Genomic DNA, 25419 nt, shown 5'->3' on the forward strand with positions numbered 1-25419 from the left:
TTGATCTCCTGACCTTGTGATCCGCCCGTCTCGGCCTCCCAAAGTGCTGGGATTACAGGCTTGAGCCACCGCACCCGGCCTTCTCTATATATTTCTGTGAGAAAGGGGGAGGGCCCTGGAGTGGGAAATAATTGCTGGCATTGGTAAGTCTGTTCCAGAGGAGTGCAAGGCAAGAGGCTAGACTAAAGGTGATGGAGAGGACTGGCTCTAAAAGAATATAATGAGAACAATGTGTAGACAGAATTGTGATTTCCTTTTCGTGCATGTGTGTGTGTGTGTGCGTGTGAATAACAATTTAGTCATATTAATATTCATTTTGATAAAGAGAATGGCCTGTGCAAAGAGAAAGTATTAATGATGCATCTGTCCACATAGAGTTGCTAGTATGGCATGAACACCAGAGGGATTAACCTTGCATATAGGAAGAGGAAATGCTGCTACTAAGACAAGAAAAGAAAAAAAGGAGAGAAGGATGAGAGTGGATGCAGATACATGCTGATGACATAGGGCACACTTGGGCAATGCAATTCCAGGCTTTCTTATTGCCCTTTCCTCTTTTCCAAATCCCCCCTAGCCAAGTTAAAGTTTGCCTAAAATTCTGATTTTTAGATATAATACTGTGATTTCATCTCTCCAACTTTGACAGGTAATTTTTTGTCACTTTACTTTCGTTTGAACATTTATTACAAATATTCCTACTAAATTTTTTGAAAATGACTAGTTTAATGACTATCAGAATCAAATGTAGCTTTAATAATATTTATATATGCATAATTAATATATACACAAATATATTGATCGGTTAATAATTAACATATAGATATAAATTTTGTCATAGGGAAAATTGTAAAGCAGCATAGAGACAAAGCACATCAAATGAGAGTATGAGGCGAGCAGTGTCTATTATGGCTGATCTGTGTTTTCTAGATTGTCTAGCTGCTATTGATGATCAAAAAATATTTGCTCCATTCCTGAGATAGGAAGCACTGTCTTCTCCTAAGATAGGAAACAGTATCTTGACAGCTTTTTAAGCTAGACAAGAAGACAGTGAAAAGGAATATATGTAAAAAGTGTAGAGTCAAGTGTATAGTAAAATGAAATGCATAAATGTGAAGAGTAAGTACGTGGTACAAAGAAACAGCAAAAATGATAGAAACACACAAAGACAATTTTTATTTTATCCCTAATCCTTAGAATAATAGCTAGGAACTTTTAATAAATGCTTCATGTAATTTAAAGATTAATCTTACCTCACAATTTAAAGATTTTACAATGAAACCAGTGACCCTGAGGCACCTTAGTGACAAGCCAATGATTAGAACCTGAGTTTCTTCTTTGCTTTTAGCCATTGATTTAGGCTGCCTCCCCCAGGACACCAAGATATTTCTAGGAAAACCACAGCTCACATTTGACTACTTTATTGATCATTAATCTTCCATTTTAAGTGTAAGGATCTGAAAGTAAATACTAATCGCCTTTTCCTGGAAAAATTAAAACTTTAAAGGTTCACACAGAAGGGGCTAGAATGACAGGGGAAAAACTATGAATTAAAAAAAAAAATGATTTGCAGGATGAACCCCCAAGGATCCCAGAACATGATCCTCTTTTTATATTCTCTATTCTACTCTTATCCTATTTTATCATTCTCTATGATGAAATGGCATATAACTTTTCTAGCCATTTTCATTTGTAAATAGACTTATGTTAACATAAATTCATAAGGATATTTTAAATCATGAGAAAAAAGTGATCAAATCCTGTATTTAAAAAATGGAATATTCCCCACTTCATGTAAATTCAATGAAAGCCGAGTGTTTGTCTTACTCATAGATTTGTCCACAGCATCTAGTGTAGTACCTGACTCAAGATAAATGGTCAATAAATATTTGATGAATAAATGAATGAATGAACTATATTTCATCAAATCAAATCAATCAATACCATAAGCAATCAACTATGTTACACATTAAAGAAATACAAAAATGAGTATCCTATCTACTCCGTGGTGGTAATAGAAAGAAGATTCTTCACTTGATCTGGGCCAAAAGTCGGAGAAGTAATGAAAGAACATGCTTATGAAGATGGGAGATATGAAGTAGGAGACTGATGTTTAGCAGGCCACTTAACATACTTGAGACTCGGTTCCATGATTCGTTAAATAGGAACCAATAAGCTGAGTATCACTGACTCCCCATGAAAATAAAAGAATGTATGTTATACTACTATTTCCAGGAACTTTCCTACAAAGCGCCTGTGATGGACTGAACTATTTTTCTCAACTTGTTACTCTCTCCTTTCCATACGAGGATTACATATCCCTTTCCCGTTGGCATTGGTGACTTACTTTGGCCAATGAAATGGAAGTGTTTGTGATACACTCCTCATACATAGGTACCTAGTGGCAGAACTTGTAAAACATAGGAAGTCTGTGCCTGTGTTCTTGTTCTTGCCCCCTCTACCGTGTCCCAGCCAATGGCTATTCCTGCAGCCTAATTCTCAGAATAAAAAGTGAGGGGAAGCAAATCCAAACCTGACACACAACCAGGAGCAAAGACAGCAGCTGACCTGCAGTCGCTGGTATCTGTTAACAATGTATTTATGTGAATAATAAATAGTCGTCGTAAACACTTAGTATTTTTAGCTTATTTGTAATGTAGCATGACCTCAAGAAAATCTGACTAATACAATCCCTTAACCACAAAAGCAAGTAATGTGTACCTCTCCCCACGAGGTCATAACTTAAACTGGATCATCAGAAGCCTGTGAGTTCCTGCCTCAGCCTCCTGAGTAGCTAGGACTACAGGCATGCGCCACCACGCCTAGCATGTTTTTGTATTTTTAGTAGAGATGGGGTTTCACCATGTTGGCCAGGATGGTCTTGATCTCTTGACCTCGTGATCCGCCCACCTCGTCCTCCCAAAGTGCTGGGATTACAGGCGCGAGCCACCGCACCTGGCCGAAGCCTGTAAGTTCTTAAAAATCTTGTGGTATCTAATTTTGCACTCCAGTTCGTAGTATTTGTGTTTGTTTTATAAGCAGTGTTCTGAAATACTTACAATGAGGTAATGTTACTCTGTAGGAAGGTTTCAAACCACATGTACATGTGGCACATCACAGCTCTTACGAGAAGCACAACGCTGTGAAACTTCAAATAAAATAAGGTTTTTGCTTTTGTTTTCTTGTAGTAGAATAAGTCTATACTGATACATTTAAAAAAACTTTTAAAAATGTAAAACTTAAACATTTTATATTGTAAAACTTATGACGTAGCTCGAATTCTAAATATATGTATGAAGAAACAGTTTACATACACAGAGCACAGCAGAGCTGGTATGTGTACATGTTGACATATGCATGTTGCAAGTGTGCACATTAGTGTTAATTATTTTGTTTTTTTATTTAGTTAATTATGATTTTCTAAGAGGATCTCTCATTATACTATCCCCAGAGAAAAACAGATCTTCAACAGGTTTTTGACTGTTGAGGAAATAAACAATTTCAGGTTGAGACAACACATCAACTTCAGGCATTTCCTCAGTTTGAAGTCAGCTGGGCCCGGGGTTGAATCTGGTTCTGTTTTGTTGTTGTTTTGTTTTGATTTTTAGCATTTGACTATGTACAGTCTCCATTTCTAAGTCTTGATTTCCTCATTTATAAAATGCAGCAACTAAATGATATCCCATACAATTGTTTTGAAAATCAAAGAATTAAGAACAGCACCCAAGACTATTTTTCATATCACAGGCACACATGAATGCTTTTTTCATTTTCCTTTTCTTAACATAAAACCCTATATTTTGTGACTTGTATATTTATTCATAGATGCTCTCATATGTATTATCTCATTTTTACAATAACATTATAAATATAAACACTATTATGCTATTTTACAGATAAGAGAATTGAAGCACAGAAGGCTAAAACTACCTTTAATTTCTAAAGAAATTTTGTGAGAAGCATTTGAGACTCTTGACAGTTAAAATCCCTATCATTTCAGAAAGTGCAACTGGGGATCACATGTGTTTTAAATAATTCTACTTGAGAATAGTAAAAAGTTGCATTTTTTTTCTTTTTTTAAAGTATTCAATTATTATTATTATTATTATTATTATACTTTAAGTTCTAGGGTACATGTGCATAACGTGCAGGTTTGTTACATATGTATACTTGTGCCATGTTGGTGTGCTGCACCCATCAACTCGTCATTTACATCAGGTATAACTCCCAGTGCAATCCCTCCCTCCTCCCCCTTCCCCATGATAGGCCCCGGTGTGTGATGTTCCCCTTCCCGAGTCCAAGTGATCTCATTGTTCCCAAACACCACATGTTCTCACTCATAGGTGGAAAAGTTGCATTTTTGAAGGAAGATTGACATTTTTAACTTTCCCAATGATTTCATCAAGCTCCTTTAATACTCCTAGCCTCAGTTTCTTCACTTGTGAAATAAGAATAACCAAAAATAGGAGTTTCGTGGATTAATTTTAAGAATTAAATGGGAAAATGTTTATCGACATTTTAGCACAAGCCTATTTACAATAAGCATTTTAAAAAGTTATCTATCTTAATAAATATCGATTATTTAAAATGAATATATTTTATTTGTGACTTTGTTTTTCTTACTTTTATTTGACAAATTTGCCAGGTGTTCATGAGCATGTATTGATCAATTTGGAGTCATCCTATTTTGGTTAAATGGATTTAACTGCATGCATGAAGATGGTAATGATAAATATAAGTAATCTCTAGATGGCACGATTGCAGATGATTTTCAGTTATTCTATTTGGCTATCAATATTTTATATTTTCTGGTAAAATGCATTTATTTTATAATAAGAAACATTATTATATATTAAAACAGACTTTTAATCAAGAAAGCTTGAAGAACTGCATGCAATGTTATAAGGCTCAAAGGTGGGTAATGCATATTCAAAATGCTCAAACTCAGTTTTGTCATATTGTAAGAAAATTGTCCTCATGATCATTTCAAATGTTTGACCAGCCTCCTTTTAGAATTTACTAGAGTGTCATTACTTTTGCTTCTTAACATGACCAATGAGTAGCTCTAAAGAGAAAAAGGTGTTAGCTCTGCCACTTTCTAATTTGTTTCACATCTATTTTGTGGTATATTTAATCCATATTTGATTGCAAGATTTTTTTGATCACTTGTCAATTTTTTGAGCATTTGTGCTTTTAAAATTTGAAAATATAATTCATAAATCCATACCACTAGGCATACAAAAATCATGTCACAATGTGCTTAAATGAACTAATATGTAAGAAAACCATTGTGGTTATTTTCCATTGTGAAATGCTCACTCACTTTGCCTTGGAGTATGTCACTGAACAGAGAAAGCATGGAGTTATCTGTCAGAGTGTGATGAATAAAGTGAATACAAATACTTAGAATGCTTAATGCCCATCTAACTTTTTAAATTAATATGTGTATGTATAAAATATTAATCCACATATATGTCATATATATATATGAAAATCAGCAGAAATCCTACTTACACTTTGAGATGTTATTTCACTTTCAAAAAATGCTGTAAAAATTAATTATTAACCATTTGCAATGTGCTAGGCACTGTATTAGACACTGAGGATACATACTGAAAAAATAATATTACATAGTTTCCCATATGCACTCATAGAGTCAAATGAGGAAGACAGATGGTAAACAGTTCAGAAGAAGGAAAAAAGCAGAAGGAAATAAAAGAGTTTAACGAGGAAGCTCATTTAGACATGATGGGCAAAAAGCTCTCAAAGAACTGGTGTTATGGCTCTTCTAAAAGATTAGATGCCATGAATCAGGGAACAGTAGGAATGAAGGCTTTGAGTTAGAAAAGGAGAAATTTTATTGTAAGGGACTGTCTAAATCCAATATGACTGTGGTGTAGTGAGAGAGGGGAACAGTTGAATGCGACGAGGTGTGAGAGGAAGACAGGAATGAGTTATAACAGGCTTTTCAGCCATTGAATGGGTTTTGCATTTAATCTTCATGCAGTAGCAAGGGTTTTACATTGGCTGCATGAAGAATAGATTAGATGAGTGAAAAGCAGAAGCTAGAAAACAAATTTGGAGTCTGTCTCTGTAAAGCAGGGAGGAGATGACATTGTTTGAATGAAGGAATAGCATTGAGGATGCAGAAGAGCAGGAGAATTCAAAGTATATTCTGAGGACTGAACATTCAGGACTTGCTGATACATTACATGTATGGTATAAGGAAAAGAGAAGCATCAGGAGAGACTCCAAAACTTTTAGCCTGAGCAATTGGTAGATGGTAAAGGCATCTACATCTATTGGGATGAGGAAAATTGGGGAAGAAGGGTGCTTGAGAGAGTAAATCAAGAGTACCCTTTCAACCAGATTGGGCTAGTGCCTTGGTGATATAATGTAATGTTCAAAAGGGAAATTCAAGTTTCTATCTTTTGTAATTGGATGAATGGTGGCATGATTTACCGAGATGGGAAATAAGAAAGAAACAGATTCGTTCTTACTCTAAATTGGTGGGATTATCAGATCTCTATTTCCAAGGCATATTCAAGAGGCCTTTAAGATGAGAGGCTGAATATGAATTTGGGACTGCAAGTTTGGCATGCAAAGGAGAGATCTGGGATCTAGATATATTCATTTTGGAGTTAAAATACTGGTATTTAAAGCAAGGGGTATGGAACCTGAGGAAAGAAATGTAGAGACAGAGGAAAACCTGGTAGCAAGATAGTAGCAAACTCTGTGGTTCCAAATAAAAATTTTTAAAGTTCCATTCTAGTATTCATGTCTCATAGAAAAAAAAATCTTAAAATAAACCGTCATGGTTTTAAATAAACTCCAGCTTGCTGGTATAGCTTAATGATGTATGAAAGTACGCATTCTCCAAATCACATACAGATGCCCCTCAGCCTAGATCGGGGTTAAATCCTGATTAACTCATCGTAAATTGAAAATATTGTAACAAAAAATGCATTTAATTCACTGACCAAACATCAGACCTTAGCCCAGCCTACTTTAAACATGCTCAGAACACTTATATTAGTCTATAGTTGGACAAAAACCTTTTAGCAGAAAGCCTAGTTTATAATAAGGGGTTGAATGTCTCACATAATTTATTAAATACTGTACTGAAAGTGAAAAATAGAAGTGTAGTTTTTACTGAATGCACATTATTTTCAAAACAATCCCAAAGTCAAAAAATCAAAAGTCAAACCACCATGAAAAGTGGGAGACTGTCTAAATGCAGTTTGAAAACTTTTGGCTACTTTTCAGAGTCTAGGTCACTAAGTTGCCTGATACTTTGTAAAGCTATTTCTCCCTTCCTTACTGTATTCAGATTATTGTTGTTAAAAATGATTTTATTCACTACAGAACCTTTGCTAGCGGTGGTTAATTACTACTCTTTTTGTGTACCTGTCTCTTCTGCAGGGTATGGAAAATTAAAAACTATACTTCTCAATTTCCTTTGTTACCATGATAGGCAATGCGAATTTAGTTCTTTCAATTAGATGCACCAAAAGACTGAAAACAACTTACCATTATTGACTATTTTCTGTTGTCAAGTCATGAAGATGCCAGAGTTAGCCTTGTGGAAGTTGAGAGACCTTGATGGTGGTCACAAGTCCTGGCATACCAGAGTCTAGTCTGTACTGTCTTAGGATGCTAATGGCATTTTAGCTGTGACCATACTGTTTCCAGGGTATAAGCTTCTCTCGGGGAGGGAGGCTGATTCTGGCTTCCTGATCCCTGCATTACAGCCAGGTTAATATATTCTCACGTTCAATAGTTGCAGTTTCAACTCCTGATTCTCCATCTTTCTGCCTGTGTTAGAAAGTGGTAGTTCACCTGGCAAAGGAGTGCCACAGTGTTCTGTCAATCATTCTAGAAATGCCATCAGAGAGCCCATTGTTCCAGTATTTGCTGCAGTTTTATAAGAACTTTTATAAAAGCCGATAGTTTCCTAAATCCTTGTCTGCACAAAAATACTTAGAGATATTTTTACTTCCCTTATTAAAGCAAGACCCATAGCCTGATTTAACTCTGGGGATGAGCAGAGTATCAGTTGGAATTAAACACTATAAAATTGTTGATAGAGGAGATCCTTCAAATTATGAATTTTTCATTATTTAATTTAGTATGATACATCGATTTATTATGGGTTCACATTGAGAAATATAGACAAGCTTAGTAACCAGTACCCAATTTCAAAATTTTATGAGATAATTCCTGGGTAAAAATAAGTGATTTGCAGTCATGATTAACAGTTCACAGTCTTGTGCTTAATGTCCCTATCCATTACACACAAATTGAAGTAATTTATTTCTAAAAGCACTTAATTAATAGAAAAAGGAAAAGAAGATTCATTTATGTAACTACACTCATAATAAAATTGCCAGAATCATTCTATTAGAAGAAACAATATACCTTCTTAAAGACACAAATATATCCCTTTTTATGGCTAAATTATTTGATGTAATTTGATTTATGGCATAAAAACTGAACAACCTAGAAATGCAAAATGTACTCTTTTCAGATTTTGTGATAAATATTCAGAGAGCTCTCAGCTCATGTCTATTATATTTTATTGCTCTATATCAAAACATAATAAAAGAACAGGAGTTTGTGGCCCTGAAAAGTTTAGTATTATCTTGTATTAGTCTATTCTTATACTGTTAATAAAAACACACTTGAGACTGAGTAATTTAGAGAGGAAAGAGGTTTAATTGAGAGTTCAACATGACTGGGGAGGCCTCAGGAAACTTAGAATCATGGTGGAAGGGGAAGAAAACATGGCCTGCTTCACATGGCGGCAGCGAGGAGAAATGCCAAGCAAAAGGGGCAAAAGCCCCTTATAAAATCATCATATCTCGTGAGACTCACTCACTACCGTGAGAACAGCAGCATGGGAGAACCTACCCCCATGATTCAGTTACCTCCCACCAGGTCCTTCCCACAACACAACACGTGTGGATTGTGGGAACTATAACTCAAGATGAGATTTGGGTGGGGACATGGCCAAACCATATCATCACTTGTGTGATATATAAATACGGAAGATATTTTTCAGGCCAGAAGAACAGGTCCAGCACAGCGGCTGGCACACACCAGGTGATCAATCATTATATGTCCAACGAATAAATGAATGACTAAAGAGATTCTAAACAACAACAAAAAAACAGGTGATTTGGAAAAATCACCATGGATGAGGTTGGCCACACAAGCTTAAGCGAAACAGTTATTAAACAGCCATTATGAAGAAAAGAATAAAATATTTCTCTGAAGTCAGTTAAGCTGGCATTGGTTCCTAAATATGTGTTTTATTTAATATATTACATGTCCAAATCATTAAAAAACCCTCCAACCTTGATATTTTCTCATCTGTAAAATAGGGATAACAAAGCTTCCCTTGCATAGTGGTGATAAGGGTTACATGATGGGTGCTCAAGAAATCGTAGTTTTAGGTATTGCACAAGTATTTTATTTTTAATAGAAAAAATGTTTAAACTGAAAAAATGTAAATATCATCCTTTTCTTTTTAAGAAAGAGTAAAGCAAAATGTTTCTAGGAGGCCTGCTGAGCACTGTAGGTGCCTCGTGACCTGCCATGAAATTCCTCTCCATCCTTCACTCCCACTACACCTTTTGAGAGAAGATTAAATTCAGTATTGATATGAATCCTGTCTACAGTTTAATTCTCTGATATGTGGGTTCTTCCTCCCACGGATGGAAAAAGAAGTATTAATACAAGTGAAATCATGTCTGCTTTAAATTCAATTTTACATAAATTTTTTTTCACATTTGAAAACTGTGCTAATGAGGGTTAAATTACAAGTGTATGTCTTTATATGCACATAAATATTCATGCCAAATGTGTTCCTATGCGTGTATTATATTGCATGTTTTTCGTGTAAGTTGCTGAACTCTCATACCGAACATGGGTGCATCCATGTCCCTCAAGGACAATGAGAAAGTACCAAGTGTGCCAGTGTGTGTTACGTGCAGAGCTGGAAAAGAGGAGGTGACAGAGTAGTTTGGCTAATTCTCAACATGATTTTGAAACCAACTCTCCAGAAGAGAGAGCTTAAAGCTATAGAAATACCTCTGAAATGCTATGCAAAAGTTAAAGACTCATCTTAATTTATTAATCCTATAAATTCACACAAAAATTATACCAGCTTCTGAAAGAAAGTGTCTATTTGCCATCACATCATCCAATAAATAGCATGGTAATAATAAAAGAAGCAAACATAGTTTAATGTTTGGAGTTCAATCCAAATGATCTCATTAAAATAGAAATGTCTAGTGCATGCGAAGCACAGTAGACTAGTAAAAAGTTAATTAACTCGTATTTATTTTCAAAATGCATTTATTAAAAATGAATTACACGGGTAAGTTATGTTTGCCAATTCTTACAGCTACACACTTCCAAGGACATCAGGGTTTTCTTGAATCTAAACTTTTAAAATATCACTACCTCTTTAAAACTACCTTGAAAAAATTTTGCTTATGGCATAAGCACTTGTAACACAGGACACAGTAACAAGTGAAAGAAGAAATAAAATTCATCCTGCACCCATGGTGCTAAGTGGGCTTTTTAAGGAACAATTTAAGAGCAATAAGTAACTATTTTTACACATTTTCTTGATACATAATAAATTTGGGAAAAAGGGAAATCAGCAACTGAATTGATAATTTCTTTGCATTATTGTGCCTTAGTTGTCTATATAGAGCTTTATTACTCTATAAATATATAATAAAATTTGGAACGATAGACCCATTTGGCAGTGTAGTGAATAATTAGTAAACTCAAGAGTACAAATTGAATCATATTTTGGCAAAGAATTGAAGAAAACACAAACAATGCAACAAAATTCATCGCTGAGGATGTTCAAAAGCTAATTCACATCAACAAATATACGTCACCCAAAGTGACATATTAAAAAACATAGAGGAAAGGAATACTGGTACTCAGGAGAAACTCAACCTAAGCAAGAAAAAAATGGATGAAAATACAAACTAATGCAAATGATTATTTTCAAAGAGCAAAATTCATGACCTCTAAAGTTTAATGTCCATTTGTGAGCTCAGCCAGCCCCAGTGAAATGTCAATTACCAGAAGACTGACAATCCTCATGTGCAATAGTAAGCCCTAGCCAATCAATAGAAAATTGAAAACACTCTAGTACAATGTGGGACCTGTATGACCTGACACAAGATTATACAGTGATACAGGGGGTTATACGCAAGAACATGCTGAATTAATCTTCAGTGACATGACCCATGCATTGTATCACTTTGATTATCAGATAAGACCTAACACTATCAGAAAAATGACACAATAGGATATTAATTAATATACTAGTATTTTCTTTGTTAAGAGTCTTAGATCTCATTCATTATTTTAAAACTTGGTACCTCTTCTTGTTCTTTTATTGGGACAGCAAAGGCAGATCTGCCTGGCTCAGGTATAAAACGTGAGTAGCCAAGGATTGAAGATGCATGGGATGACATCAGAGAAGAGGACGTGGTTTTGCTTTTAATATTTTGCAGTCCCCTTCCAGTTGCCTTTCTACTTACATTCAAGTAGAAGAACTGGTAAAACTCAAGAGAGAGAGTGTGTGTGTGTGTGTGTGTATTTTTCCTCTTAGGACTAAATTATAGAAGCATCATAAGCATTTTAAATCAAAGATCAGCTGTTTTAGGAATTCATAGTAATAGCAATGCTATCTTATGTACTAACATTAGCAATCTAAGATTTTCCCTAGCATGGGGAAATAGAGAAAAAATAATTCACCAGTTAGAAAAAAAAAATCTTATTCTAAGCTTCACATTTTTGTAATTAAAACATAAAATTATTAAGAGTTAATAATTAAATTAAATTAAATTAAAATTATTTCTGTAATACTAATGGATGTGAGAATCACAAATTACTATAGAATGACTTTCTAAAAAACAATATTTAATACATTTTCTTCTTTTACTCTGATGTAACATCACATTGATCCTAACTCTGTATGTAGGTTTTGTAGCTGTATTGGGCTGTTATAAACCATGGCCCTTGAAAATCTTTATCTTTATTATTTTTCTCTGTAAGATAAAGAATGAATTTTAGCACACAAGAGATCATCTGGAAATAAAAAGAAGATTTTCATATTAACAATTTTCCTCTTTTATGTTACATTCAGTATCTAATATAAGGTTTTCACTTTCTGTTTTGTCTGTAAAGAAACTAGATGGTGTTTATCTGCTTGAAAACTATCATAAGTACAGTATTATAATAATCTACTATGATAGTTCCTTCTGTGTTTCTATGATTTTATTTATATGTATTAACTTTCCCACAAGAATATATCATTAACTCTGCCCCAACATTTATTAGGAAAAATCATCTAAGTTTTCTTGATCAGATTTAAAACTTCATCAATACTTCTACATGCTTTATGCTATTATATGCCAAAGCAGAATTACCAAACTATGAAGAATATATACTTATAAATTAACATTACATATAATTAATATTCATATACATTAATGTTATAAACATTTCTTATATAGCTCTCTCTCTTGTGAGCAAGCATTTACTTCATCTCAAAATAACCCAGTTAATCTTTGAAACTCTTTTTCTGTTTTGTTTTAAGACAGGGTCTCATTCTGTCTCACAGGCTGGAGTGCAGTGGCATGATCTCGGCTCACAGCAACCTCCGCCTCCTGGGTTCAAGTGATTATCCTGCCTCAGCCTCCGCAGCAGCTAGGATTACAGGCACATGCCACCGCATCCAGCTAATTTTTTGTATTTTTAGTAGAGACAAGGTTTCACCATGTTGATGAGGCTGGTCTCGAACTCCTGACCTCAAGTGATCCACCCACCTCATCCACTCAAAGTGCTGGGATTACAGGCGTGAGCCACCTCACCCGGCCGAAACTCTTGGTATGATGTGCTGTGTTATTATACACGGTATATGCAGGGATTAGGTTAAGAAAAAAAAATCTACTAGAAAAACAAATTTAAGAATTGCTCCCTTCCAATTTTCCTTCCAGTTTAGCCATTACTGGACCAAAGATGAAAAGACTGAAAAAAAAAAAAAAAAACTGCCTTTCTCTAATTCTACATCCCACCCAACTAGTAGGAGATTTAATTTTTATATACTTGTAAAAATTTGATTCATGTATGAAAATCTAGATTGTCTATGCTTTTCTTTGTTTAGTTGTAAAGAATTTACATTGTGACCTATTTATTAAGACTTGCATGTTGTGCACATGTACCCTAGAACTTAAAGTATAATTCTGAAAAAGTAAAAAAAAAAGAGCTCTGAGGTACGTCATTTTGAGTGCAAAAGAGGGTCTCTATTTGCATTTGAATTACCGCTATCCTCAAATAACGAATCAAGTAATGTCTCATTTTGAAGGGCAAGTGGGTGGGAAGAGTGAGTAGTAAATATGAAGTTTATATTTCACATGATGTACCAGATCTTCCCTCACATATGATTTTTCAAACTGGGAAAGAATGGAGGAGTGGAGTGATTATGATACTCCTGGCATTTGGATGAAGACAAGGATATAGCCATGCCAATCATCTTTCCTATTTCATTTCCCCAAAGGGAAAGATCAATTAGTATGATTATCTTATTTGGTGTACTGTAATTTTACAGAAAGTATTGATTCATTTATTTAAATGTGTACCATATATTATCCCATAAGATTCCACAGTTCTGTGCCCCATAAAACTATAGAATTTCTCATTTAATAAAAATAAGCAATAAGAAAATAAGATACTACATTTTGTCATCTAATTCTTTAATATTTCAAATGCTAACATTAAGATTAACACTGAATCATAATCAGTGTGCTCAAATTAAAGGCAAAATTAGGTATTTTTGTTTTGCTCTATATCAGAATAATTGTTGAAATGTTAAGTCTTTTTAAATTTAATGATTGAAAGAAAAAATGAAGACCACACTCAATGGAAATCAAAAGAATTTGTAGAATTTGACCATTTTCATGATGTAAATACTGCATACATTTTAGCATGTATTAAAATTATATTAATATGCAATATATAATCAACATGCAGTAAAAGGTTCCTACTGATACTAATAACCATATCAGCATTTAGTTAACAGAATACCTGTATTCATCTTAGTCATATTGAAAGTGATAATTAATTGAGTTCAATCACTGGCTTCTTAAAAAAAGATTATATAGCTGGTATAATGCAGAGATAGATTTTCTGTAACTTAACTAAATTGACCCAAATATGGTTATATTTGCATTATTGTAATAGCTAATCAATGAGCAGTTAATAATTGCCATTTGGTCACCATATGGCCAAACCAATTTAGTTATTCCAAGTGACCAAAATAACATAAAGAGATATTTGTTATTCTGTTAAAACCTTAAGTACAAATTGGAGTAATCATGTAACCAATATTCAAACTTGCAATAAAATATATTTCTTATAAGAACAATATTAAATCTAAATCATATAAATGTTCTGCTGATATCATCTGAGAGCATAATATGGCTACATTCCATACTTGAGTGCCAAATTTATTGTCTGGCCGTTCTGGGATTAAGGTACATCCAAATAAAAGCATATGGTTGAAATATACAGAAGCCTACAAATACTCAAAATACACTTTCCTGTAGCTTTAAAAATCAACATGGACTGCCTATCAAGAGAACTACAAGGCAGCAGAAGAACTTGAGCATCTATATCTAGCTACCAAATGAAGAGCTGTATGTGTGCGTGTGTGTGTGTCTGTGTGTGTGTGTGTTTTCCATGCTCTTCTTTTTAATCATGGTCATGTAAATCAGCATTGAAAGCCATGTGGGTGATTAAGCTGAGAATCACACCCAAAACTTTCACAATCAGTGCACATATATGGTATTTTGGCTTCTTATATTTCTGACCATCTGTCAAAATGGCAAAAGGCCCAATTCAAAGTTGCCAGATCCTAGCAAGTAGTTTTCAGATGGTTATGGGTTTCGAGGGATATTCTAAATAATAAATAACACTTGTCATTTAAGGATTTCTGGCATTCTAATAAAAAAGAAATCGTATTATACTTCTTTTATGCCAAAGTAAATAGTATATAGATAAACATCATATTTCCTAGCAAGTGAAGTAAGTAAATGGGAACATCTTGAAACAACAACTAAAAATATTACTTCTAAGTTGTTTGAATCATTGTCTTCTTTAAATAGAGATTTAAGTTTAAGTGTTTGCCTATTCAGTAATGGACGTATATGAATTGGCCTGAACTGTACTTATATTAACCGGCCTCAACTGGACTTAGGGGTAGGATTTGTGAAGCCAGGGCCACTGAACAGGGATAGAGTCCCTGTGTGAAATAGAAAGTCTGGTGACCTGAAAACCCTGAAAATCCTTGTACTTTATTTCTCTTTCCCTTTTATTTTTGGTGCCTTTCAACACCTTACTTTACAGCTCCAATTCTCATTTTTTTCATGTTTAAAATTAAGCAACTGAAATAAATAATTGCTCAAGTCTTTTTAATAGTATTTTAAAAATTTTAGAATGCATAGAATATTCTCTATTCCTCAATGCCCCAATCACAGATCTTCTCTGTGTATCTTTAAAAATGGGTCCCCCTCTTTCCCAATCAGAATTATTTCCCCATTTGTGTTCCCATAATACTTTGTACATATATCTACTAGAATACCTAGTGCATGATAGTGTAAGTTTATGTATGTTTATGATGTCTCTGTTAAACATTTTGAGAGCTCCTGAAGAGCAGACACGTTTTGGCATTCCTAATATTTAACCCAGTGCCCAGCATACAGTATCTACTGAATAGACATGTATTACAGTAAACATAGACACAAGTATACAGTATACACAAGTATACAGCAAACCTAGACACAACACTAAAACAATAGTAACTTTAGAAAAATAAAATGAAACCACATACACACACATCATATATATTTGCAGATAAACATATATAATATGTATGCATACATATTATATATGTATATATTACATATCTAATACATATATAATATTTATTATATATACTTAAGATTTTAACAGAATAAATACCTCTTTATGTTTTATATGCATTATATAGGTAATATATATCATATGTAATACATATATAATATGTATGTACACATATGTATGCATATATTACATATAATATGTATGTACACATATGTATATATTACATATATGTATGTACACACATATAACATGTATATATTATATATGTATACATATATAATGTATATATATGTTTATTTGCAAATTTTGGCACTCTGAAGTGAGCATGACTTGCCCTAATGCACAGGAAAAAAATTTGTTCTATAATCCACTTTTAATTTTATGCATCAATAATAGCTTATAAGATTTATCCCTGTCAGCATTTAATTAATTAGGTGAGAATTCTTACATTATTTTAGAAACTAAAACTAATTATTGCTATCTTTTAGATGCTTTCTTCACAAAGACCTTTATGTCCATCTGTCTTCTTTGTAGACTTTGTCAAAACTTAATGGGTTTCTATTTCAAGACAAGCTTTCGCTACATTCTCATTAGCTGCCGTTTACCTCGTTCTCTGAACTCTGTCATTTGGTTAGGATCAGTGCATTCACTTCTCATCTTCTGCATGGCATCCAGACCAGAGTGCTCCCAAACACTGTCGTCAGACCCAGGTGGCCTCACTTGGCGTTACCATCTCACACGTAGACATTATAGATTGACTCTTCGTTCAGCTTTTAAAAGGAAGTTTCACTCTAGTACACAGACCTAAAATGGCAATAATTCTTAATACTCTGTAACATGGGTAAGGGCAATATGTGGTAGGGCTGGAATTGGAACCTAGATCTTGCCATTTTGACTTCACAGCCTTCCTTCTATTAGTTGTTTTTCCAACTGACCCATTTGATCATTCTACAATTTTCTGGAGTATTGACAGGCTCCTATGTGTGGTATTGCCTGAGCTTACTCATTTGATATCTGGCAACATTAGGTTCCAAAGTGAGAAATGGAAATCTGGTGTCTCTAAAATTCATGCAGAGCATACTTGGAGAATGAGCCTTGTGAGACTGTAATATCCAAAGCATTCTGTATTTCATGTAGGCAGAGTTTAATATGAGAGATCAAAGAACAGCACACTTGTTGGATAAAATAATAACATTTGGATGTTTCCAAATGATTTACTTAAAAAATGTAATTAATAAATGGAACTGGGCTTTCATTTCCTAAATAAATATTGCATAAAGTGATTGCACAAGCCTTTCTTTGCATTTTGCACTACTGAAGGTTGGTCAAACATGTTGAATATGCAGCAATAATGAGATCTGTCATCCACAGCGGTAATTTTGCTTGAAGTCCTGTTTTCTTTAGAGTCCTTGTTATTTAAATAAATTCACTTATCCTCATGCTAGGCTTGATGCATTTTATTTTTACTTTTTAAAAATGGCAACAATTTAAAGAGAATTTTGTAGGATAAATTATGAGATTCATATTGTACAGCACATCTTTTTAGTCTCACTAAATCTTTCTGAACATACATAATCCATATCTGTATAGAAATTGTAGAATTTTTTTTTCAGAAAAGCACAGAAAACATGAATCTAATTCGAAGTTGGCTCAGTATTTGAAATAAAATATGAGAAAAACAAAAGTATGCAGTTAAAACTAGAACCTAAACTTTAGCTGAAAACTTTGGGGTTTTCTGAAAAGGAAATGTCAAAACTGCAAGTAAGCAAAAAATAATTTAATCTACACAATGTTACTTTAAACAAATAGTTATAAAAAAATAAAGATGATGAAGAAGAAAACAAATAAAAAAAGACAATTGAGTGTCTTTCCAGAGATTTTATTTATCCTAGAAGAGAGATGCCCTTTATCTTTATACCCATGAAGCTAACTTCATAACATTGCACAAAATTTTTTTAAGAAAAAAAGCCTCATGGACTGTGGTATATAATTTTCCAATGTGTTATTTCTCAAAATAGTAACATCTTAAAATCTATACAATAAACTTCAGATTATTTCCAAACAAGGGCCATGGTCAGAATAATTTAGTAGAGAAACTTCTTTGATTCTTCTATAAGAAATTATGTTGGGAATATTAAATGCTTGGCATACAAATATTTAAGGTAGAAAAATGCATACCTAAAATTGACCTTTAAGTGGATATTAATATTTTTGTTATATAAATATAAAAAAAACTCACCTAGGGTTTCTTCTTTTAATAAAATTATAGAAAAAGCAATTTATATATAAATGTATTTGAATGTCTCTAAAGTGGAAAATAATTGTGTAGCTCAACAATGCATCCATTTTAAGCAAGTCCAAGACATTCCATGAGCTTGTAGAGTGATATTTAGGATTTCACTGAAATGGATTTCTAAAAAACCCTTGTTCATTTTTCCCTTTGTGTGTGTTTGTGTGCGTGTGTGTGTGTGCATTTTTAAAGAGATTTAATCACAATGAGTCTGATTAGTTTACTTTCCTCTCATCAAAATGCTATTTAGCAAGAGTTGGATATTTGATAGCCAGTTATCTATCCTGGACCTTTTTCTTTATATGGGGAAATGCACATTTTGCCAAAATTAAATGGAAATCAAATATCAAGAATATGTGAGTAAGGTATGAGATTTAGTGAGTTTCAAAGCTATAAATAAATTACAGTTGTGGTCTGAAATTCATTCCTACTCCTTATTCTCTATACATTATGCCAGAAGTTTCACTCTAGATACTTATTGAGGGCAGAGCTGGATTAGACTCTAGAAAAATCAGGGACACTGGGTGGTCTGATTCGAATGAACAGCTCCAGGTCATTTTTCATACATTAATTTAAGAAAATCAACTTAAAGAGACTTTGTCATGGCCTAGATATTGCGCTAAATACTTTACACATGTGAACTTGTTTAAGTTTCCTACCAAGTATGACGAAGGTCACATTATATAACCCATTTTACAGAGGAGGAAGTGTTAAGTAACTTGCTCTTGTCCATCTAGCTGTTAAGCGGCAGGGCTGAGTTTCAAACCCAGGCAGTGAGGTTTTCCCAAAAGAAGTGCTTGAGAAAACTATTAATATCCATTTAAAGGTCAATTTTAGATATGCATTTGTTTACTTTAAATAATATTTATATGCTAAGCATTTAATAGTCCTAACATGATTTCTTATAGAAGAATCAAAGAAATTTTTCTACTAAATTATTCTGACCACGGCCCTTGTTTGGAAATAATCTGAAGCTTATTGTAGAGATTTTAGGATGTTATTCTTTTGGGAAATAACACATTGGAAAATTATATACCACACACAGTAAATTAGGCTTATGTCTTTTTCCTTAATAAATTGTTGTGCAATGTCATGAAGTTAGCTGCATGGGCACTTCTTTTGGGAAAGCCCCACTGCCTGGGTTTGAAACTCAGCTTTGCCACTTAACATCTATATGGCCATGAGCAAGTTACACTAATCTAATTCTTAAATTAGGTTAATGATGCCCAAATGTGCTTCTTTAGTGACGGGATTACAATAGGAGCCTCATAGATTCTACTCAGCAGTGTGGAGGTGTTCATTTGACCTGAGGCAAGTTGAAAAGTGGTTAGTAATTCCAAAGAAAACAAGTAGCAAGGATTTAATAAATTCAGGACTCACGAGCCTTTTCTGGAGCTGCCTTTTCTTTGCATTGACACCTTCTCATGTGGTTGCGTATCATCAGCACAGTCTTTTACATTACTTCCCACAATTTCAAATGTGTAACAGACATTCCAGTGTACCCCAATTTGTGCCCATTTTAGGAATCTAGACAATTCTAGGGCTAGAATATGGAATTTGGATGATTTGAGGCCATGCACAACTACTTACTACCTGGTGCTTTTGGCCAAGTCATTCAACTTTGATAAACTATGGTTTACCATCTGCAAAATGGGGATAATAGGAGTAACTACATCATCACCTTTTTTGTGAATCAAAGGAGAAACCATAGGTAAAGAACCTCAAAACGATAAGCATGTAATACTATTTACATGAGGACATTTGCTTGAAGTGAAAATGTTTGCATGGAGCCACCAGGAGAAACATGGAGAAAATAGTTTGTGGTCTATTCTCTGAGTTGTGGACTGAATTCATGTCTAGACCCTAAAGGAAGACACCAGTTCCAGGAAGCAGTCTGTGAAAACACAAGGCTTACTCAGTGTTTTCTGGGGTAATATGTAGCATGACTTGGAGGACAGAAGAATTTCCTCACTGCTTTAAAACAGGGAGGGCAATAGGAAGCCCAGAAACTCTTGGGAATCTCACGGCTGGGCAGTCAGGGAGCAGAGGGTAATCATGCCCTTGGTGTGGACATTGGCTTTTCTCACTGAGACAGAGGCTGTCGATCATAGGAAGCTTGCACCTTCCAGGGACTTTAAGTACCAAAAGGGAAATGTGGAGGAAGAAGGGAAGGAATGAAAATACATTAGTGTGAAGTACACAGAAGAATCTCCTCTGGGTTTTCTAGAAATAGCAAGTTGAAACCTTGAGGGAAGCAACCTGAAATCCTTTTTGTAAATGCACATACATGTGTACACATTCGACAGTTACCCTATTAATACCTACTTTGAGGCTTGTAAAGGAAACTTGGGTTATATTGGACATTAATTTTGTCATTCTAACTACATTATAATGTCTTCAAATGGAAACCTATTTTATGAAAAGTCTCTAGTATACAGCCCAACACGTAGATAATTGATCATTATTTTCCCACTCTGTGCTTTGCATAATTAGTGATCCTAGAACCACCTCTGGACTTAGGTGAATCTCTCAGTGATATGCTATCATCTTCGGCTTTCTTAAGGCTGATTTTTTGTTGTGTATTTTGTACACTTCTGATCAATTGTTAAGGAATAAATGTTTCAGGTTCTTCCTCAACCTCTCACCCTCAGCTTTCTAACCTGTTTCTTTATCATTTTGGTAGAGTTTCTTTTTGCTTTTATACAATCAAATAATGTTTTTTTCTGTATTATATAATATGTAGTCTAACATAAATGTCTCTAATGTTGCATAAAAATTCTTGAACACAGAAATTTCCAAAACAAGAAAATGAATGTGTAAGGTTTGTATGGATAAATTCTATTTTAGTTTTTATTAGGCTAACATTAAAATAAAAATGTTGAAGTGAATGTATATAAAAATTCTTACATAAGTAATTTTTGTGGATTTTTTTTTCTATGTGAAAAATTATGATAGAACTTTTCAAATGCCTTGGCAAACGTTCACTGGGGTGGAGGGGGAATATGACACAATTAGAAATAATTGTCTTCCAAGACTTTTTCTCTAAACACTGGGAAAAATTATAATATTATGAATTTTAAGTTCATAAATATATATATTACATATTTCGGTAATGTTATGACAATTGTTTTATAGGATCACATATCGTCAAGAGAATTCAAAACCTGTTTTTCCTTTGTTTGATTGTATATTTAAAAACTCAATATTTTTGCTGGGATTTTTCAGACCATAAAAATATGCTAAAACTCTTTCCCTACTGGAATGTCTCTGCTTAACCCATTTTTCTACATCCTTTCTTCTTGTATTTATAACTGGATCACACCAAACCAGAATATGCCCCACAACACGTCCAAGAAATATAGTGATAACATAGGTTCACCCATATCTTTGTTACTTCCTTGGCCTTAGTTGTCGGTTGTGCCTGCTCCCCCTCCCCTTTGTTGGCAAATGATCAATTTGAGGTGTCTGTTTTATTTCTCACAAGCATATGTAAGCATTTATTTATGGGTTTTCGCTTAATGCATTCCATATTAGAAAAGGCCAAGAGTACAACATTTCTTTAAAAATTCAAATTTCTTGAGAAACAGGGAGGTGGTGAGGGGGAGGGAGTGTTAACTTGGCAGACTGTGTTTAAAATATTTTGCAAGAGGAGCCCCCTGAGGAGCTGTCCATTAAACTCCCACCATTTTGCTGTGAGTAGTGAATGTTTTTCCTGGCTCTGAATGTATGTGATTCTTAAATGTTCTCACAGGTTGAAACAAAAAGAAATAACTGAATGTATGCTTGACTATTCATGACTAAATTGTCTCTATTTATTATAAAGAGAATTTGTTTCTTGCTTGGACTTCATACTTTCTTTTATTTTTCTTAGAGAAAGCATAATATGTGGATAAGTTTTAACACTAGTCCTCTAAGAATATCAGAAGGAACATTACATTTATGCCACGATTTTTTTTCTCTTGTCTGCATTTGCCTGATTTTGAAGTGCTATTCACAGTCGCAGGAAAGCAGTTACGTCTTTGAAAAGCACAAAATAAATTCTGTTCACTGAGTGGGTAATTGTTCAAGGTCATCCATTTATTGTCTTTGTCTTGATTGTTTGAATTAGTAGCTAATAATGGTGCTGAAATGTGAATGAATTATTAGCAATGGGGCATATTTTGGGGAGTGTCAGGAAATATTACAGGGCAATTAAGGTTATCCAATAGCAAAGCTGTGTTCCCAGCAGATGTCTTGTAATTACTGTGTTTAAGGAGTGTAAGGCTTAAACTAAGATTACAGCTTTTACATTGTCTGCCTTTAGAAGTCATATTTGGAATTTATTCAGTTTATTCTCCTGCCCTTTCCCTTTTGTTCTGATTCTGTCACTTACATTTTCATTTAAACATAGTCTTCTTATGAATTAAAATAAGCATCAGCAGATGGTATGCAGTATAGATGTTTATAAAATAGGAAAATGCTTGCAGAGACATTTAAAATGACTATTGATAAACAATTTACATTGATATTATTTGTTGCTCACTTTTTAATTTCTGGAATTCAAATATTTTAAAATCTCAAATAGTTTCACAACCTGGCATTTATTAAAGTGTTGCCCCAATTTATTCATACCTACCAGGGTGGTAAAAATCATTCAAGAAATGTTGAGTTACATATAATCTGGGAGCTTCTAAGTTTTAAGAGCAACACTCATTGCAAAGTTAATTTCTTCTTTCAATATTGACCTGTCACAATTGTTGTTGTTTCATTAAGTTTATAAACGATATTAAAATAAGTGGAGTAAAAATTATTATGTTTCTAATAACAAGTACTTTTGATTTGCAGATAGAGCGTTAGGAAACAGCACTGCATGCACTGTTCACATCTGCTGTGAGTATACTTGACACAGCTGCGGTGGAGAGATGCTTGAAAAACATACTGTAAAATACACTCGGTTTCCTCTTATTGACATATTTAGCAGAACAAGGCTAATTGGACTCTTCCAAGAAAGTACTCATGATCAAATCTGAAAGTTGATGTATTCAACCAACTCATAAATTATCAGAGGACAAAGAGAATGAGTGGATCGGGGTTGGAGGCGGGGGAACCTAGCAAAGTGTCCTTATTTGTAGATTGCTATCTCTCCTGAACTTTATAAAAATTTTAAAAGAACTAAAAAGAAAACAAATAAAGAATGAGCATTAAGGTAAAAAAAAGTCAAGCATTAAAATCTATAGGTCTTTAGCTTACAATAATTAAAACTTTCTCAGTTTTATATTCTCCATAGAATTGAACAGATTATCTTGCTAATAATAATGCCACTATTAATAACACCTGTGAGATCTTGGATTTTCTTATTGTATTTAATTTCAACATATTTAGGAAATACTAGTTAGGGCTTTGCTAATAATTTTTGAATAAATAATTTCAAACAAAAGTTTTCTCAAACTTTTGGAATAATTTTATGAGTCATTGGAAGCCTTAAAACAATTGGTTGCTGAGTCTTGAATTTCTCCTTATAAATGGCAAAGCATGAAAACATTTTATAGTTAGAACATTTTGGTCACTATCTTTGATAGACTCATTATGAATATTAACATTAAATAGGCATACATATTTATGCAATTTTAAAATACTTTGTTTAAAATTAAACAAGCAATTCTTGCACACTTACTCTTTGTATGCATTGTGATAAACATTCACAGAAGTATGCCTCTAAGTAAGACACAGATTCTCCTCTCAAGGAAAAAGGGAATTTTGTTTTGTGGACCAGATAGGTGTAAGGTACATACTGTGACCCAAAACAAAATGTTGCTAGTGTTATAATAAAAACACAATGCACAGTGGCAACACAGTGGCATTTCAGATATGTCAATGCAAGTGATTGGAGAAGTTTTCCTGGGCCTTTAGCATTTTGTGTATGAAAAAATAGGAAATAGGTTAGGTCAAAGAGGGAAGAGCAAATGATAAGAACTCTGGATCAAGAAATGGACTTTGGGGACTTGGGGGAAAGGGTGGGAGGGGGTTGAGGGACAAAAGACTACACATCGGGTAGAGTGTACCCTGCTCAGGTGGTGGGTATACCAAAGTCTCAGAAATCACCACTAAAGAACTTATCCATTTAACCAAACACTACTTGTTCCCCAAAAACCTCTTGAAATTAAAAAAAAGAGAAATGGATGGAAGTGTAAAGGGATTGTCTTATTTAGAGATGAGAAAATAATCTTTTATTGCTAGGATGTAGTTTTATAACATTGATTAATAAAGAAATAAACACTAGTTAGGTTGGAGTTAGACAAGATAAGGACTTAAATGTCACACAGAGGAGTTTAACGTGATCAGTCAGTAGTTGCTTTGGGGTTTTGAACAAGAAAGTGAATGACCAGATCTGTGATTAGGAGATAATTTTGGAAGATCTGTGAAAGATGGAATTAAAGGGAGAGATTGGTGATAGAAAAATCAGCAGGAACCTTATTGCAATAGCTCAGTTTAGTGACAAAAGAGTCCTAGAAACCAGTAATTGTGTATTTCACCATTTTTTGTATTTGCTCATTTTATCTTCTCTCTCCTTCTCTCTCCATTGCTGTCAATAACCCAAGAACAACAAGAAAAAAAAATCTCAAAAACGAATATGTGTTTGCTTTTAAAAATTCAATTAATAACTCAAAATAATAATAAAAACTCTGGCACCCAGGGGCAAAAGAGGGAGAGGGGACACTGAAGTGTAATTTAAACACAAATTTTGATATAATTTTATTGAAAGGAGGGAGATAATAGAAATAAAAATTTTTACCAAAATAAAATAAAGATTCTTTCTTCAGCCTTCATATTATGAAATAATATGTATTACTGCTATCAATGACTTGTTTTTATGCAATATTAAAATTAGCACTTTTGTACCATGATACGAAATTCTCTCCACTCCTGTCTCCCTCCTGTCAATAAAATTTTGTCAGAATTTGTATTTAAATTACCACTTCAGTCTTCACCCCTCAACTTTTTAAAAGTTGTGTTATATTGTTCACTTCTGAACCAAGTCATTTACTAAGATTTGCACCCTTACCTAAATAACTCTTTGTTTGTCCTGGAGTTAATACTTGTCTCTTCTTTTTCATAAATTGCTACATTCCAAACAATAAAACACCTATGGAAATTGTTTTGTTTATGTCTGCTTATAGTCAGTCTCACCAGGTAGTGTG

This window comes from Trachypithecus francoisi, unplaced genomic scaffold, assembly GCF_009764315.1.
Source record: "Trachypithecus francoisi isolate TF-2019V2 unplaced genomic scaffold, Tfra_2.0 Lachesis_group5, whole genome shotgun sequence".
NCBI classification, from domain to species: domain Eukaryota; kingdom Metazoa; phylum Chordata; class Mammalia; order Primates; family Cercopithecidae; genus Trachypithecus; species Trachypithecus francoisi.